At 50.7% G+C, this 16,736-nt stretch overlaps 1 protein-coding gene across 2 annotated transcripts in view; it reads right to left on the bottom strand.

Annotated features, from left to right (window-relative positions):
* The window catches only part of LOC142564026 (uncharacterized), a 41,934-nt gene extending 36,824 nt beyond the window's left edge, over positions 1-5,110 (bottom strand). For both annotated transcript variants that reach the window (XM_075674836.1, XM_075674837.1), the window contains exon 1: positions 4,971-5,110. The gene's annotated coding sequence lies outside the window, so the exon portion shown is untranslated. The remainder of the gene's footprint in view (positions 1-4,970) is intronic.
* Positions 5,111-16,736: the final 11,626 nt, after the last annotated feature.

Below are 16,736 nucleotides of genomic sequence, written 5' to 3'. Positions count from 1 at the left end.
AAAGCTACCGCTTGAATATTGAAATTAAGAACACCTTCGCGGGCATCATCAAAGCTCTTATCGCGATGCGTCGCGGGCCAAGTCCCGGAAGTGTTCTAACAATGAAAACAATTTTACAGCGAAACTGTCTATAGTTAGGGTCTGGAAAAAGACGCGTCCGAGATGTTTAGAAAACCAAATGATCATGTGGGCCGATCCTGGTCATAGCGCAGAAACGGCCCAAGCTCAATGGCACGTGCCCCTGTGGGCTCGGAGACCTATACCCTTGTCACACATGGGACTCAAAGAGGTCCCAGGCACAAGAGTTAGAACGACGTTCTTGAAAAAATGTTTTTTACACTATTTTCAAAAAGATTGTTAAAACAGATTGTTAAACAAAGAGCGACGTCCTCACTCTTGGTCAGTGACAAGAGATCACAAAGGCACGCGCTGCCGGTCCTGGGATGCTTCTGCGCGAGCGTTCACGCTGTAATTAGCACAGCACAGCCCGGGTGGGTGTAGACCGACACCTATGGCGTTCTCGTTGAAAAGATCCGTATGCCCCGTTGTCCTACAAAGAGTTATTGCAATTAGCATTCGAGCAATGCGGCGACGCACCGTTTTACAATCCTTGAAACACGTCATGTATGACACATGTATACTGCAGCCGAGCTTCTCCATCGGATTTCCTTTTGGACACGCGTCACTACGGCCGTCCTCCATGGATCTTTTTACGCGCCAGCGTAAATGGCTAGGCGTGCCGAGGTGCGTCGAGGGGTAGTGTGAAGCCGCGAAGGGAGCGGAGGAGGAAGGCTCCTGGTGGTGGAGAAGGGAATCGCGCGCCGGGGAATGCACGAAGGAGAGAGCGGCATGCCATCACCTAAAACCCCTAAAACTTCGTAAAGTAGTGACACGCTTTGAAGAACGCCGCCTCCTCCTCCAGCGCTCTGGCCGAAGCCGACGCCGCGTCGCTATTCGCCTAATGGCATCACGTGGCCCCTTGCGCCGGCTTCGTTTGTTTACAGTCGCGCTTCAGTGCCATCTTTGCTCGAGAAGCGGCGCTTGTTGGCGGCATTCCTTCCGTTCCTATGCTGTGTTGTTTTGATCTTGTGAACGCCTTGAAGGATGTTTTGTTGCAAGTGCGACGTCGCTTCACGTCATTTTCTGTTACCATGACGTGCTGCGCGTTTGGATGCGAATACAGTTTTAGCAAAGGCAAGAATATGTTCGCGATACCGTCCGGTAAGCGCAACCCGTTATGAAGAAAGACATGGCTTCACCGAATCGAGAGGGAGAACTTCCGACAAACTTCCTCCGCGCGACTATGTGATGTAAGTTGTGGCTCTCTCAGAGTATTGTATGTGCCAGGCTTGAGTATTGTGCTGCGGGCAATAACGTAGTAGATATTGCACAGTTCACTGTGCATGTTGTAATTTGTACGCACGCTTTAACATGATTTTTACGCAACGTCTGCTTTGCTTATATGCGCACTACGTGGTCGTGTTAGTCATATTCGGTGCGCTTAATCGTTTTGAACGCCAACCGGCTTGAGTTCGCGGGCACGCGAGGTTGCGTACGATAACGTGATTACGAAATTTTGAAGATTCAGCGCAGTCCTTTTGATAAAATTTCAGTCTCGATCATGAAAGCGCCTCAGGGGAGCAACTCTCTGCCTTTTGTGGTTACTTACCAGCCTTCTTTAGATAGACTAGCTTTGTTTGCCACATTTGTTCGTGTTCCTCGTTGGCGGTCGCCCGGTGGATTTGCGATACAGAGGCACCGATGAAAAGCGTCCGTGCTCTCCCGAAACCGTGTTACGCGGTGCGTCCGTCGTCGAGCGACCGCATCATAGGTAATTGAGACATATGTGCTAATTCGCGTGAGCTTTAAAGTGTGCGAAGCTTAAGATGCGGCGGTGGGGCACTCGCAAAGAAAACGTGCGGTCGCCCGCCCGTTCCCTGGCTGGTTTAGTCGTCGTTCACGCTTAGTCGTTTGCTCGTTCGTTCGCACGCTCGTTTAGTCCTTTGCTCGCTCGTTTAGTTCGCGCGCTGATATACTAGTTCGCTTGCTCGTCTATGCCACTATTAGTTTCTACAGTCATTATCCCTAATTGAGACGCGCTTGCTGTAGGACTCCTAGGCTGGTGCGTTTATTTACGCAATGAGACAATAAATGGTGCACACGAACTTGTAACTGCAAACGCAAATCTGTAATGTATCTATGTGAAAATAAACTGTTAACTTGCAACTCGAATGCTATTTCATATCATTTTAACCTATGGATAAAACTTCATTTCACTTGCCGCAATTTCGGCCGCGTCATGGCGGGGGGATTCTTCGCGCGATCATGACTTCACTAGTAAAGTCATGTCTCGCAAATGTTACTTCGAAGGGAGTGCAACCGTCCTGAATGCATGCACCTCAGTGCAACTCGGTTCGCGACAAGTACGGCGCTTAGTAAACGGACGAACCAACGCACGATGAAGTGTTATTCGTGATAAGTCATTAACCTGAAAAAATTACTGAAGGCCACAGTGGTCTTGTTTGAGATTGAGTCAAGCATTGTTATCGCGCTCCCGCTTCGCGCACGAATGCTAAAAACTCATTTTATTTTCTTGTGTACGCACAGTCCCGACTCGATGATCAGCCGCGGTATTTCTGTCGGCGTTGAGACACGAGAAACATAATAGCACCAGCGCCCACCTCTGAGACTTTGCGCGCGCTTAGAATGGCAAGCACGCACGTTGGCGGCACTGTAGCTTGTAATACACTTTCGAACCTCCAGAGCAATGATCTCCGTCAGCCTTTGTACGTCATAGCTCATACGCGCCGCGAATTCACATGGTAAAGGCGGCGCGGATTCTTTAGGCTGAGGGCTTGCTGGAAGCCAAGAGGTTGTTATTCGATGGTAAACGTGTTATTTACAACCATTCGCAACAAGATCTTGCGACACGCCCTTGACAAATGTTGCGTACTTAATTGTAGGGCACGCGATACATTCGCAGTCGTCAACGCACAGCGTTAACACTCCTTCAGATACCTTTTTAAGAAATAGTTATCAAAAAATGAAACAAAAGCTGCCGTTACCGAAGTTGTACAAGCATCCGACTAGAAATTCTATGCTGTACACGAAGTTACGCGGTGCTGGAAAGCCAACGTGAACGCCTAAAGAGCACTGCCTTGCTATGCGTGCATTCACTCTGCGAAAGGTCGTCTGCTGCGCTCGAGCATCGTAGGCGGCGCCATGGTCGAGGAGGGAGCGTGAAAGAGAGGAGAAACGAGGAGGAGTGAAGGCGGAGGAGGAGAGTGGCACTACTTTACGAAGTTTCAGGGGCTTTAGCCATCACCACCTAGAGGAGCCTAGGTGGCCTTCAGCGAAGTGGAGGCAGAGAAAGGAGGCGAAGCTACGCAAAGGAGAAGGATAGGCGAGGCACGCTGGGTTGACCTCCTGTGGCAGTTGCAACGCGTTGTAAGCGCGCTATGGAGGTGCCGGATTCGTCTCGTGATTGAGTTGCCGAGCGCCCTGCGAGAAGGTCGGAGCAGCACCGCAAACGGCGGCAGGACGACCGCGAGTTAACAGACTCCGAAGTGGTCGCTAAGCCATAGAGAAAGGCATTCAACAAGAATGGACACTCGAATAGACCCCAGTGTTCGAATTGACTGCAGCGCACCAAGCGCATGACCTTAAAACGTGAACCACACTTCCAGTTTCGGTTTTGGGCGCGCGCGTTTTGAACGCTATAGCAGCTGCGCGTTACGACTGCTGCGCTGATCGGCGTGGCATTTGATTTTGCTTCTGCTCAACCGCACGCTCTCTTGCTGAGGAATCTTTCTTTTTATTTAGTAAAATAAATGCGACTGAGAGCGGTGTTTACAAGCCTCCATCGAATCTGTGCAACGTGCATTTTGATGAAGTAGACGCAAGACGTCTTATGAAATGGGGCAATGTATATTTTGCTCTATTAAATGCTCGTTTCAAGCTTTTGGTGCGTTCATCCAACGTTGCGGCACCAGGTAAACAGAAGTAGTTCCCGTTGAAAGTTCCACCGGATGGCGTCATTTGAAGAAAAAAATTAATGAAAAGCATGTGCCATTTTGGCATTTATGCCTAATACGAAAACTGCGTGTACAGGCGAAACGCGCAAAATATTTAATGGGTGACATTACAAGCAAAATAAATCCGCGTTTACAAATATGGCGTCGAAAATACCTGATTCATCCCGAACAGTATCGCAAAGAAAGTATGACGAAAACATCCGATTCCCAAGCATTCCTCCATTCTCGAGTATCACTTCCCGCTCTTTAAAAGTACAGATACATAGACGACTGCCCGTTTTCGACTGAACTTCGCCCCAGCCTACGTGACGGTACGCCGTGCATACCAGCGCGCCAAAACAAAGGCTCCCAACAAGACGCTCGCAGGATACCTTCTACTCGCACTCATGTCAAATGCGTGGGTGCAAAGCCTGTTTTCAGTCGTTCAGAAGTCAAAATTTTCGACTTAAAAGGCCCTGATTCTTGAGCTCCTCGGCGTTATCTTTTGCGCGTTCTGCCGGTGCAAGCAACACACTCCCTTGTTATAACTATTTGCAATCGTTTGTAGCGTTTTATACAAGCGTAAGCACCGAAAGAAGTTGTATGTTGTGCGGGGGGAGGGAGGGGGGTGCATAAATATCAGCAGAAACTTTCCCCAGTAAGCTTCAGTACACCGAAAAATAACTACGTCACCACAGCACGACCGAGCTGGTTTTCGCTTACTGCGTCACAAAGCTGGGCGCGGCCACCGCGCTTCAAATGTACCCCAAAAGCAGCGAAATTAGTTCCAATAATGTCAGAGGTCAGAGAAAGCGCCACAAACATGTCCAAGATAGATAACTGGCCATAACGGTCGGGCTGTTTCTTGCTAACTGCGTAACAGCGTTTGGTAACGTGCCGTATAAGTCTAAATCGCTTGAAATGCAGCGCAGACAACTTTCAAACCAAATTTCTCACCTTGCCGTAGTTCAATACTGTAGTGGTGTCGTGTAAAAGTGCAGAAGGAATGCAGAATACGCGAGGAGCCTAAGAAACAAGGCTACATCCAGAAAAGACAGACGGGTCACCGGAAACGAGCGCTCGCATGTGCAGCAGGCCTCGCTCGCTTCGGTGGCGTGTCTGGCGCGTGTCGAATGCATCTGACTCGTCTGACGTGTATTGTCTTGCCGCCCGGTAACGCAAGTAGGCCGCAATGTGTAACTTCTTTTACACGCGCAATTTTTTTTTTCGTTTTAGCGAGAGAGAATAAAGAAATGTGAAACATCGTCTCTATAGGTTCATTTGACATTCGTTTTTTCCGATGCCCGCGTCAGCTAACTGATGGGGCGAACATAAGGCGTGGCCTGTTTCCTGTTGCCTGTTTTCGCCGAGTGTCCCCTCTTGTTGCAGTTCTTTCTCTGTGGTCAAGCGCAGGGCAAGAGCTCAATAAGTGCTGGTGTGGGGAAGCGCGCCAGCAGCAGTGAGCGTAGTGACCTTCGTGACTATACCTTCGTACCTTTTACAAAGGTACGAGCCGTCTGCATATCACGTTCAAGTTATGGCGAGCACGGCAGCGAGCGAGGTGATTGACCTTCGTGCTGTCTATCGCGTCAACGCAAACTGAGCGGCGAGAACACAGCACGCGCAACGGTATGAGCCATCTGCAGATCGCTTTCAAGATACGGCGCATGCCGCTGCGCAAAGCACGCGGTTGTTACTAGAGTACAACCCGCCCCGCTCCTTCCCACTCAGCCGTCCCCCTTTCCTCCCTTGTGTGTGATTGCACTCACCGTCGTACCCGTTCACTCGCACATACCGCATACGGCGCGCAGTGACGATGTTATCGCCTTGTACTTAACACGTTCACTGCGTCGTGGCCCACCGGTGGGTCACGCAACGCAGTCCAGCCGTGCTGGCGCAAACAACGAGGCGATTCTTGCAGTGCGGCGACGACATGCTTCCACAAATGCATGAAAATGCGTTTCCACTATCATATGACAGATGGCGGTAGAGATACAAAGCACGCCTGTATTTATTGACATTGGCGCTTGCAATGCGTCTGATGATAAAGCTGACGGCTATCAGGAAACGGCGAAGAAAATGTTCCAGCTACCCGCTCGAGCCTTTTGTTCGGGCGCTTTCCACATGCGCAACGTACTTTTGAAAAGCGCTCACAATGTGTCCAAGAGCTCAGCTGAAGAATTAGTCTGTCCTATTCTCAATAACTTGGGTAACTCTCAGTACCAAACCTCGTGGTCCTCATCCTTGTGCTTTCCATTTTTTACGAGCATTCAAAAATCGTGATGGACTGTCAAAAATTCGACGGAGCTACAGAAAACCAGAAGAAAAGACCCTGCGGTGGAAGCGGATCCGCCGGGTCACACGGCAGCCCAAATACGTTGCCATCCACTTCGCGCGGCACAACCTCTGCTCCAGCGAACGTTGAGTGTTCAAGCAGCGACGATGACAGCCTCGAAGAGTTATTGGAAAGTTCTTCTGAACTGTGGGATGGTGAGTCAAGCGGTTGCAGTGAAGTGGTATCTGAGGATTCGGAAAACGGTGATGTCCAGGCTGCATTACCTGCCGAAAACTGGAATGCGATAACGACTAGAGTTAGAGCGATGTCATATTCGAGCCCCCCTGTGCTAATCAGCCTCCCGACTAGCAACGATGCTCTCAGCTTGTTTTCTCTTTTTTTGACTGATGACATTTGGGACATGATGGTTCGTGAGACAAACAGGTATGGGAAGCAGTACATAGACTCGAACGTCCTACAAGAGAAATCGCGCGTGAAGAAATGGACTGAGACAAACGTGCAAGAAATGAAAGTGTTCGTTGGTGTACTGATCTGCATGGGTCTAGTAAGGCTTCCTAATCTGCAGCACTACTGGGCAAGAAGCGATCTGTACGGCGTAAACTGCATTCGCCAGAACATGGCCCGCGACCGGTTTCTGCTGCTACTAAGGTTCTGGCATTTCGCAGATAACGAGGAACCCAGCGCACAGCAGGATCGCCTCTATCGTATTCGACCCTTGATCGAAAAAATGAGTCGCAATTTCTGCTCAGTGCTGGAGCCAGGCAAAGAGATTGTCATTGACGAAACGATGATTCCGTGGCGTGGGCGTCTCGCCTTTAGGCAATACATCCCTGGTAAAGCCCACAAGTATGGAGTCAAGCTATACAAGGCCTGCACGAAGGAGGGCTATACATTGAAAGTGCAAATATATGCCGGAAAATCTGGCGCCACAGCGGGCATGGGGCATGCCGAAGAAGTAGTAGTAAATTTGATGGCTGGCTTCACCGGCTGTGGTCGCACACTTTTCGTCGACAACTTCTACGCGAGCATGCCGCTTGCGTCACGCCTATTGAAAGATGATACATTTTTATGTGGCACTCGCCGATCGAACCGAAAGGGGCTTCCGAAAGAAGTTACACAAGCTACAGTAAAAAAAGGGGAAGTCGTTGGTCTTGAATCCCACAACGGCGTAAAGGTGCTGAAGTGGTTGGATAAACGGCCCGTTCTCATGATGACAACGGTTGCTGAGCATGACGCCAGCCTTGTTGATACCGGAAAAAAAACGAGAAAGTGTGAGTCGATTATGAAACCGCGCACAGTCCTCGACTACAACGTGGCGAAAAAGGGCGTAGACTACAGTGACCAGATGACGTCCTACTACTCCTGCCTACGGAAAGGGCTCAAGTGGTATAGGAAAGCTGCGGTGGAGCTCATCGTTGGAACTGCAGTTGTGAACGCATGGGTTGTCCGTTCAATGGTGGACGGTAAAACGTCGCCAATCATCGAATTCCGCGAGGAGTTGGCACGCGCACTCTTCGCCACAGCTCACATTGAGACCGAAAGGACACGCGGAACAAAGCGCGCCCATACGCTGGAAAAGGCCGATGGACCTGCACGGTCTGTCCGAAGGAGATGTACTGGATGCTACGCATCGCTGAGAGCTCGCAGAAGTCCAGAGCAGGCAAGGGTAATGGTGAAGAAAGTTGTTACATTTTGCGCAGATTGCGCGGGAAGGCCATTTATGTGTTTGCCATGTTTCAATCTTCTGCACGAGTAGAACTCCTGAACATAGACTACGTTTTAGACATCGTGAGCTGGTGGCACGTAAGACGTTTAGTTGCAAATGCTGTGATTTCAACTGTTTTTTTTTCTTCCGAAAGTTATTCTGGAAGTACTTCAATAAAATGTCGAGTTTGAGGTCTTGTTCTTGAGTCTTGGTGCTTAGTGAATGCTGAAACGCAGGGTCACGTGGCTTTGCTCTACAAAGGGTAGCTGGTCGGTGGGTAGTAAACGGAGCAGGCAACGGCTTCAAAACGCAAACTCTTTATTGTGGAAACTTGTGCATGCCCAGGAAAAGAAAGAAGAATTGAGGGTGCGAGAGCAACAAGCGCTTCTGGCACTTGTTCGGACCAGAACGACCGAAACTCTTGGCCGCGCTCTAGTTACATAAAGCAGAAATTTTGTAGACCGAAAGCGCGCCGCTTTTCAAGGACATCCTTGAGAATGCGCTTCAGTCGCGTTCACTGGGGATGAAGCGAGCAGAGTCGCAGTAATAAATGACTCGATAAATTCTCCAGATGCCGTATGCTACAAAGATCCATTATCCATTTTGTTTTTATGATCCATTTGGTCCTTCACGTCAGGTCATTATTGTTCGATGACGTATAGCCGTGCCGTTCAAACGTCCGTGGGAAGCAACCTGACTATTGGATCATTGGCGACTGGACCTCACTATTGGATGCACCTTGCAGCCCATATTGAACCACAGCGCACAATGAATGGCGAACGCTATCGTCAACGCGGGTATCTGCTGCTTTTCATTTCTGTGATTGGTCGAGAGCTGCTTTCGTCTGATGATCCCGTCAGGCCTACGTCACGCGAAATGGAGCCGAAAATGGACAATGTATTCTTATAAAATGCGGCTCTAGTGAAGCAACTTCCTAGAAGTGCACGGGCCAAGTGAATCACGTGATGATTTTCTTCGCTAGCATACGTGATTGAAGTAACCCGCGCAAGCTGCGACCGAAAATGCCAGTAGAGCCATCTTTCAGCACGCGGAAAAAAACAGCCTCAGAAGTGTGCTCCACCGGTGTGTCACGCCGCACCCGCGGAAAGCCTCGGGTGACCCACCGGTGGGCCACGACGCACAGAGATCAAAACTATGATAACGGGCTACGCAGTGAACGTGTTAATACGGAACATCCCATCGACCGCGACGGCTGGAATGCGCCTGGAATGTACACCTCATCGCTATCACAATTATATAGGAATGGCATCCATATGCATACGCATACATAAATTGACACGTCGTTGTAATTACCGACTGCGGCCGTCGTCGTCAAAATCAGGTTGTCCTCATTCTCGTGTGACTGTTTTCAGGCCATGGTATTACCTTCTTGAATCGCTGTGCTCGAGGTCTCGAGTTTAATCGAGACGATCACTGCAGCATTCCAATTGTCTAACAGTAAAAAAAAAAAAAACGCTCGTGTGTACTTCATTTACGTGCGTGTTAAAGAATACCACGGAGTGATGTTGCTCGCGATGGTATACTTCAGTGCACCGTAGTTGGTTAGAGGCAGAATTTTACTTCAACAAAAGTGAGCAATTTGATGCGTTCCTCTCGCATTCTACGTCATGGGCATATCCATCTTAATTCAAACGAGAAATGTCTCCATTAGAAATCACAACGAACGTTGAAGGAAACCTGTTGCTTCATATCTCAGGGTCAATATTCTGGCCCATCAGACTTCCTTCAAGTCTTCTTTTGAAACAGAATATTTCTCAGACATTTATAAGTATGCCCACGCCAGTCACCGCTCCTCCGTTTCTCAGTGGCTAGTAGAAAAAAGAAAACGGTGCACACAGCAACGAGAATTTGGATGAAGGCCTGATTGGACTTAAGAAAGAATAACTCGTGCTTTAATTTTTCACCAACCATACTGTTGCGTTTCGCCTGCGACACGTGGTTTTGCCGGCGCGACTGCGGCGGGGCGGCAGACATTTTGGCCCGATCGTCGTCGCCGCAACGCTCATCGCCAGGTGTTTCCAGGCGCGACTGCGGCGATGCGACCGCAAAGGATCACCCTCTCATTCCAGTCATTGTGCCCGAACCAGGCGATGCGAAAGCAGGGATCATCCTCTCATTACAGTCATTGTGCCCGACCGGCAGCGCTACGACAGGGTGCTACGAGATCGTGCTCGACATGGTGCTACGGCAGCGCTACGACAGGGTGCTACGAGATCGTGCTCGACATGGTGCTACGGCAGCGCTACGACAGTGTGCGTCACCATTAGCCCATTGTACATTCACGTGCTCGTCTTTTGAGGGGTTCCTTCTTGCCCTCAACTGCGAGAGTATAAAAACAGCTGCCCCCGGACGCCAAAAGGAGGGCTCCGATTTCTTCTGTTGAGTAAAGTGCTCTCCCGTCTCTCTACTTCGGTCAACCTGACCGCCAACTCTTTGCGATGTTAAAATAAACAAGTTGTTTTGTTGTTACCAGTCGACTCATGCTTTGCCGGGACCTTCGGATGCTTCCAGTTGTACCCCAGGCCGCCAGGCCAACGCTACCCTTGGGGCTTGCGACCCAGGTACAACCACGGGCGTCAGCGCCGAGTTCCCAACAGATCGTACCAGCGGTGCGATCCAAACATCTGGTTGCCAGCGGTGAGATCGCCTCCGACTTCAAACAACTGTCTGCCAGCGGTGAGATCGCGACAACGGAGGCCAGCAGCGAAGAGATGCAGTTGACTGTATGCTGAGCAGCTCATCGACGATCCGGGAGCAGTGCAACGAGCCCTGTGTGACGACTGGTTGCCTGCAGCGGAACGACTGCGCGGAATTCCTGCCTGCGAGGTTTGGTGAGTGCGGGACTTTCTTCTTCTGAGCTTTGCCAGGCTTTTTGTTAGTGTCAGAAACAGAGCTGGTAATTGTGGTTGTCGTTGCTGCCGGGTTAGTTTGCGGCAAGACAATAATAGGCAGTAGAGAAAGCAGCATTCAGAGCAGCCATGGATTTGAAGTCGTTGCGCAAACCGAAATTGTTGGAGCTTGCAAGAGAGTTGGGTCTGGATGTCTCGGACAAACTCAGAAAACCAGAACTGCTAAAGGCTATTCTTGAGTTAGAGGCTGAGGATGACGAGCTGTCGGAATGCCTTGAGACTATTGAGGAGAGGTCAAAAAGACAGGAGCGCGAACTTAAAGAGCGAAAAGAGAAACAGGAGCGCGAACTTAAAGAACAGAAAGAAAAAGAAGAGCGTGAACGTAAAGAACAGAAAGAGCGAGAGCAACAAGAGAAAAAAGAAGAGCGCGAACACGCTTTGGAAATGAAGCGTCTCGAGGTAGAGATGGAACGCGCTCGTAATGGAAGTCAGGCACACGGTGCAGGAGAACGAGTATTGTTCAAAATGACTGACCTGATGCGGCCGTTTAAGCTTGGAGAGGACATTGGTTTGTTCCTGGTTAACTTTGAGCGAACGTGCGAGAAGCAGGGGTTCTCTCGGGAAACGTGGCCACAGCGCTTGCTCACTTTGTTACCCGGCGAGGCGGCCGACGTAGTCGCTCGCTTGGATAGAGAGGAAGCAGAGGATTTCGACAAAGTAAAATCGAGTCTGCTAAAAAAGTACCGGCTGTCTGCGGAGGCGTTCCGTCGGAAGTTTCGGGAAAATGAGAAAGGCAGAAGTGAGTCATATACGGAGTTTGCGTACAGGCTTATGTCAAACATGCAGGAGTGGCTCAAAGAAGAGAAAGCGTTTGGTGACCACGATAAAGTTCTACAGTGTTTCGGGCTAGAACAGTTTTATAGTCGGTTACCGGAGAACGTGCGGTACTGGGTCTTGGATAGGCCAGACGTTTGTACGGTGGCTAAAGCCGCTGAGCTAGCCGAGGAGTTTGTGACGCGTCGGGCTCGCGGAGCTAAGGACGGTCAAAAGGGTGAATTTGGCTCGAAGTTTGAGAGGCCGAAATTCACGCCCATGAGATTAAAGGGGGACACGCGTAGTGAGGATGCGAGTGAAAGCAGTCCGACCAAACGTAAAGAGACGGCGGCAGCCAAACGCAGAAAGCGGTTCGAGATGAGGCGAGCGCGCGTTTGTTATACGTGCCAGAAGCCGGGTCACTTTTCGGCGCAGTGTCCGGAAACAACACCAAAAGTTGTGTTTTTTTCAATAGGCAGCACTGACGAGAACATGAAGCTTCTCGAGCCTTACATGCGAGACCTCCTCGTGAACGGGAAAGAGTGCCGAGTGCTTCGCGATTCCGCAGCTACGATGGATGTAGTTCACCCGTCTTACGTAGAACCCCATATGTTCACGGGCGAGTGCGCGTGGATCAAGCAAGCCGTGGAAGCTCATAGCGTGTGTCTGCCAGTAGCAAAGGTGCTTATTGAAGGACCTTTCGGAGCGCTTGAGACAGAGGCGGCAGTGTCATCTATGCTGCCACCCCAGTACCCGTACCTATTTTCAAACAGGTCCGATCACCTCCTGCGCGAGAAGGGGCTTTTGTTTGGTGAAGCTAGTGTTCAGGCCTTAACCAGATCGAAGGTTCGGGAGCTCGCTGCAAAGGCGGTAGTTGCGGGGCCGACGTTATCAAACAATGAAAAAGGGTCAGAGGCGCAGCAAGCTGATATTCAGAGCACGCCCGAACTGAATAAAATTGAGTCTGTAGCGTTGAAGGCGCCAGATACTGGAGAGGAAATGCCCGATAAGGGAAAGTTAGAAGAGCTATCGACTGATTTGCTCATCGCGCCTACGTCAGACGGACTTGATAGGTTGCTAAAAGTCAGCCGGTCGGCTTTGATAGCCGAGCAAAAGAAGGATGGTAGCCTAGAAAACATACGCTGCAATGTCAAAGAAGGTATCGCCAGGAAAACTGCGCGTTTTGTGGAAAGAGGTGGAGTCCTGTACCGGAAGTATCTAGACCGCAGAGGAGTGGAGTTCGATCAGCTGGTCGTGCCTCAATGCTATCGTCAGGATCTGTTGCGCTTGACGCACGGGGGTTCGTGGTCCGGACACCTAGGAGTTAAGAAAACTAAGGACCGTCTCTTGCAAGAGTACTATTGGCCAGGGTGTTTTCGGGACGCAGACCACTTCGTGAGGTCATGTGACACCTGTCAGCGGGTGGGCAAACCAGGGGACAAATCAAGGGCGCCGTTGAAATTGGTACCTATCATAACGGAGCCTTTTAGACGGCTCGTTATTGATACAGTGGGACCTCTGCCGGTAACAGCCACGGGGTACAGACACATTTTGACTGTGATCTGCCCAGCGTCAAAGTTCCCTGAAGCAGTGCCGCTTAAAGAACTCAGCTCAGTTGAGATAGTTAATGCACTACTGTCCATATTTGCGCGAGTTGGTTTCCCTGCGGAAATCCAATCAGATCAGGGCACAGTGTTTACTAGCGCTTTGACGACAACTTTTCTCGAAAGGTGTGGGGTAAAGCTGTTACACAGCTCAGTGTACCACCCACAGTCGAATTCCGTTGAGAAGCTCCACTCCGTCATGAAGCGCGTGTTGAGAGCGTTGTGTTTTGAACATCGAACTGACTGGGAGCTGTGTCTGCCTGGGGTGATGTTTGCTTTAAGGACCGCGCCGCATGCGGCTACGGGGTTTTCGCCAGCTGAACTGGTGTACGGTCGCTCGCTTCGATCTCCGCTTCGCATGCTTCGAGAATCGTGGGAAGGTAGGGGCGACGACCCAGTCGTGGTGGAGTACGTGCTTAAGCTCCTCGAACGCTTAAGAAGGGCACAGGAGTTGTCAGGTGAAGCAATGGCAAAGGCCCAGCAGAGGGCCAAGGTTTATTATGATCGGACAGCCAGGGCCCGTCGTTTTGAGGTTGGCGATGAGGTCATGATATTGCGCACATCGCTAAACAACAAACTAGACGTGCAGTGGGAGGGCCCAGCACGAATTGTTCAGAAACTGTCGGACGTTAACTACGTGGTAAGTCTGCCAGGAAAGCGGAAAGCACAGCAAGTTTACCACTGTAATCTGCTCAAACCTTATAGACAAAGGGAAGCAGTGGTGTGCATGATGGTAAACGTTCCTGAAGAGCTTCCGGTCGAGCTTCCGGGACTAGGCTCAGTGACGAACAGGGAAGACACCGGTCAAGTCATTAGTGACCTTATCAGTAAAGCACCGCTGTCGCCCGAGCAGAAAACCGAACTACACCAGCTATTACAAGAGTTTCAAGGTCTGTTCTCTGAGAGGCCTGGTAGGACTTCTGTACTTACTCATGATATAGAACTTACCTCCCCAGAGCCAGTACGATCCAAGGCGTATCGGGTGTCACCCCGCCAGAGCGATATTATGGAGGCTGAGGTAAAGAAAATGCTACAGCTCGGTGTTATTGAGGCAGGTGAGAGTGATTATACCTCCCCTTTGATTTTAGTTGAGGTACCGGGCAAGGAACCTCGTCCTTGCGTCGACTACCGCAGGCTTAATTCCATCACTAAGGATCAAATTTATCCGATCCCTAACATCGAGGAGCGCCTTGAGAAAGTTAGTAGCGCTCAGTTTATTTCCACCCTAGATCTTGTCAGGGGTTATTGGCAGGTTCCACTTACACAAGAGGCTAGTAGGTATGCGGCGTTCATTTCACCAATGGGAACATTCCATCCTAAAGTGTTGAGTTTTGGTTTGAAGAACGCGCCATACTGTTTTTCAAGCCTCATGGATAAAGTGTTGCGGGGACAGCAAGAATTCGCTTTACCGTATCTAGACGACGTAGCGATATTCTCCGCATCCTGGTCTGAGCATATGGCACACTTGCGGGCAGTGCTAACCCGCCTGCGCGAAGCGGGCTTGACAGTCAAGGCTCCTAAGTGCCAGTTAGCACAGGCCGAGGTTGTCTACCTCGGTCACGTGATTGGTCAGGGTCGTCGCCGCCCCTCTGAAATAAAAGTGGCCGCTGTGCGAGACTTTCCGCAACCGCGCACCAAGACCGATATTCGGTCGTTCTTGGGTGTCGCCGGCTCCTATCAGAGGTACATCCCTAGGTACTCTGATATCGCGGCTCCCCTGACGGATGCTCTAAGAAAAACAGAGCCTCAAACAGTCGTCTGGGACGAGACAAAGGAAAGAGCTTTTAGCGCCCTAAAGAGTGCCCTAACAAACCAGCCTGTGCTACGATCGCCAGACTATACAAAAGGGTTCGTTGTTCAGTGCGATGCTAGTGAGCGAGGCATGGGCGTTGTACTGTGCCAACGGGAAAATGGAGAAGTAGAACACCCCGTCCTGTATGCTAGTCGTAAGCTGACCAGTCGTGAGCAGGCGTATAGCGCCACCGAGAAAGAGTGTGCATGTCTCGTGTGGGCCGTTCCGAAATTGTCATGCTATCTAGCCGGCTCGAGGTTTATCATTGAGACGGATCACTGCCCTCTCCAATGGCTGCAGACCATCTCTCCCAAAAATGGCCGCCTCCTGCGCTGGAGCCTCGCTTTACAACAATATTCCTTTGAGGTGCGTTACAAAAGGGGGAGTCTCAACGGTAACGCCGATGGCTTAAGTCGAAGCCCCTAACGTAGGAATCAGCCTCAAAATTGTTGGTTACTGATGTTTTTCTTCCTGAGGCAGGATTTTTTTTAACATATTGCTTTTGTTTAGTGTTTCAAAGTGATGATATGCTTTCTAGTGCAATTTTTCAATTTGTGGACGCGTTCTGAGTGATGCTAGACTACTGTAAGGAACTAGGCAGTGGTATAAAAAGGGGAAAGAGCCTGGCAGGGCTTAGTGAGGGTTGTGCCGTGCTTGCTGACTGAGCGGTTGAGTTTCAGCGTAGTTCTAACGCTTGCCGGGAACGAGAACAAAAATGTGAACTCTCCCGAAGTCACTTTGCAGTGTCCCGTGCGAACCTGAACGAGAGAACGAGGCCTTCTCTGTGCGCTGCGCTCAAGAAACGTCGAGGGACGCCCGACTTCGGTTATGAGCATCATCGAGCGACATCCCTCCGGACAGCGGATGCAGTCCCCTGTCCATCGGGATCTCCTTCCCCCGGCGGGGCGGTCTGTTGCGTTTCGCCTGCGACACGTGGTTTTGCCGGCGCGACTGCGGCGGGGCGGCAGACATTTTGGCCCGATCGTCGTCGCCGCAACGCTCATCGCCAGGTGTTTCCAGGCGCGACTGCGGCGATGCGACCGCAAAGGATCACCCTCTCATTCCAGTCATTGTGCCCGAACCAGGCGATGCGAAAGCAGGGATCATCCTCTCATTACAGTCATTGTGCCCGACCGGCAGCGCTACGACAGGGTGCTACGAGATCGTGCTCGACATGGTGCTACGGCAGCGCTACGACAGGGTGCTACGAGATCGTGCTCGACATGGTGCTACGGCAGCGCTACGACAGTGTGCGTCACCATTAGCCCATTGTACATTCACGTGCTCGTCTTTTGAGGGGTTCCTTCTTGCCCTCAACTGCGAGAGTATAAAAACAGCTGCCCCCGGACGCCAAAAGGAGGGCTCCGATTTCTTCTGTTGAGTAAAGTGCTCTCCCGTCTCTCTACTTCGGTCAACCTGACCGCCAACTCTTTGCGATGTTAAAATAAACAAGTTGTTTTGTTGTTACCAGTCGACTCATGCTTTGCCGGGACCTTCGGATGCTTCCAGGTGTACCCCAGGCCGCCAGGCCAACGCTACCCTTGGGGCTTGCGACCCAGGTACAACCACGGGCGTCAGCGCTGAATTCCCAACAGATCGTACCAGCGGTGCGATCCAAACAATACCTACTTCTAACATGATCT

The sequence above is a fragment of the Dermacentor variabilis genome, chromosome 11 (genome assembly GCF_050947875.1).
Source record: "Dermacentor variabilis isolate Ectoservices chromosome 11, ASM5094787v1, whole genome shotgun sequence".
Lineage (NCBI taxonomy): Eukaryota > Metazoa > Arthropoda > Arachnida > Ixodida > Ixodidae > Dermacentor > Dermacentor variabilis.
Note: the sequence above shows the minus strand (reverse complement) of the source record. Positions and strands in the feature narration are given on the sequence as shown.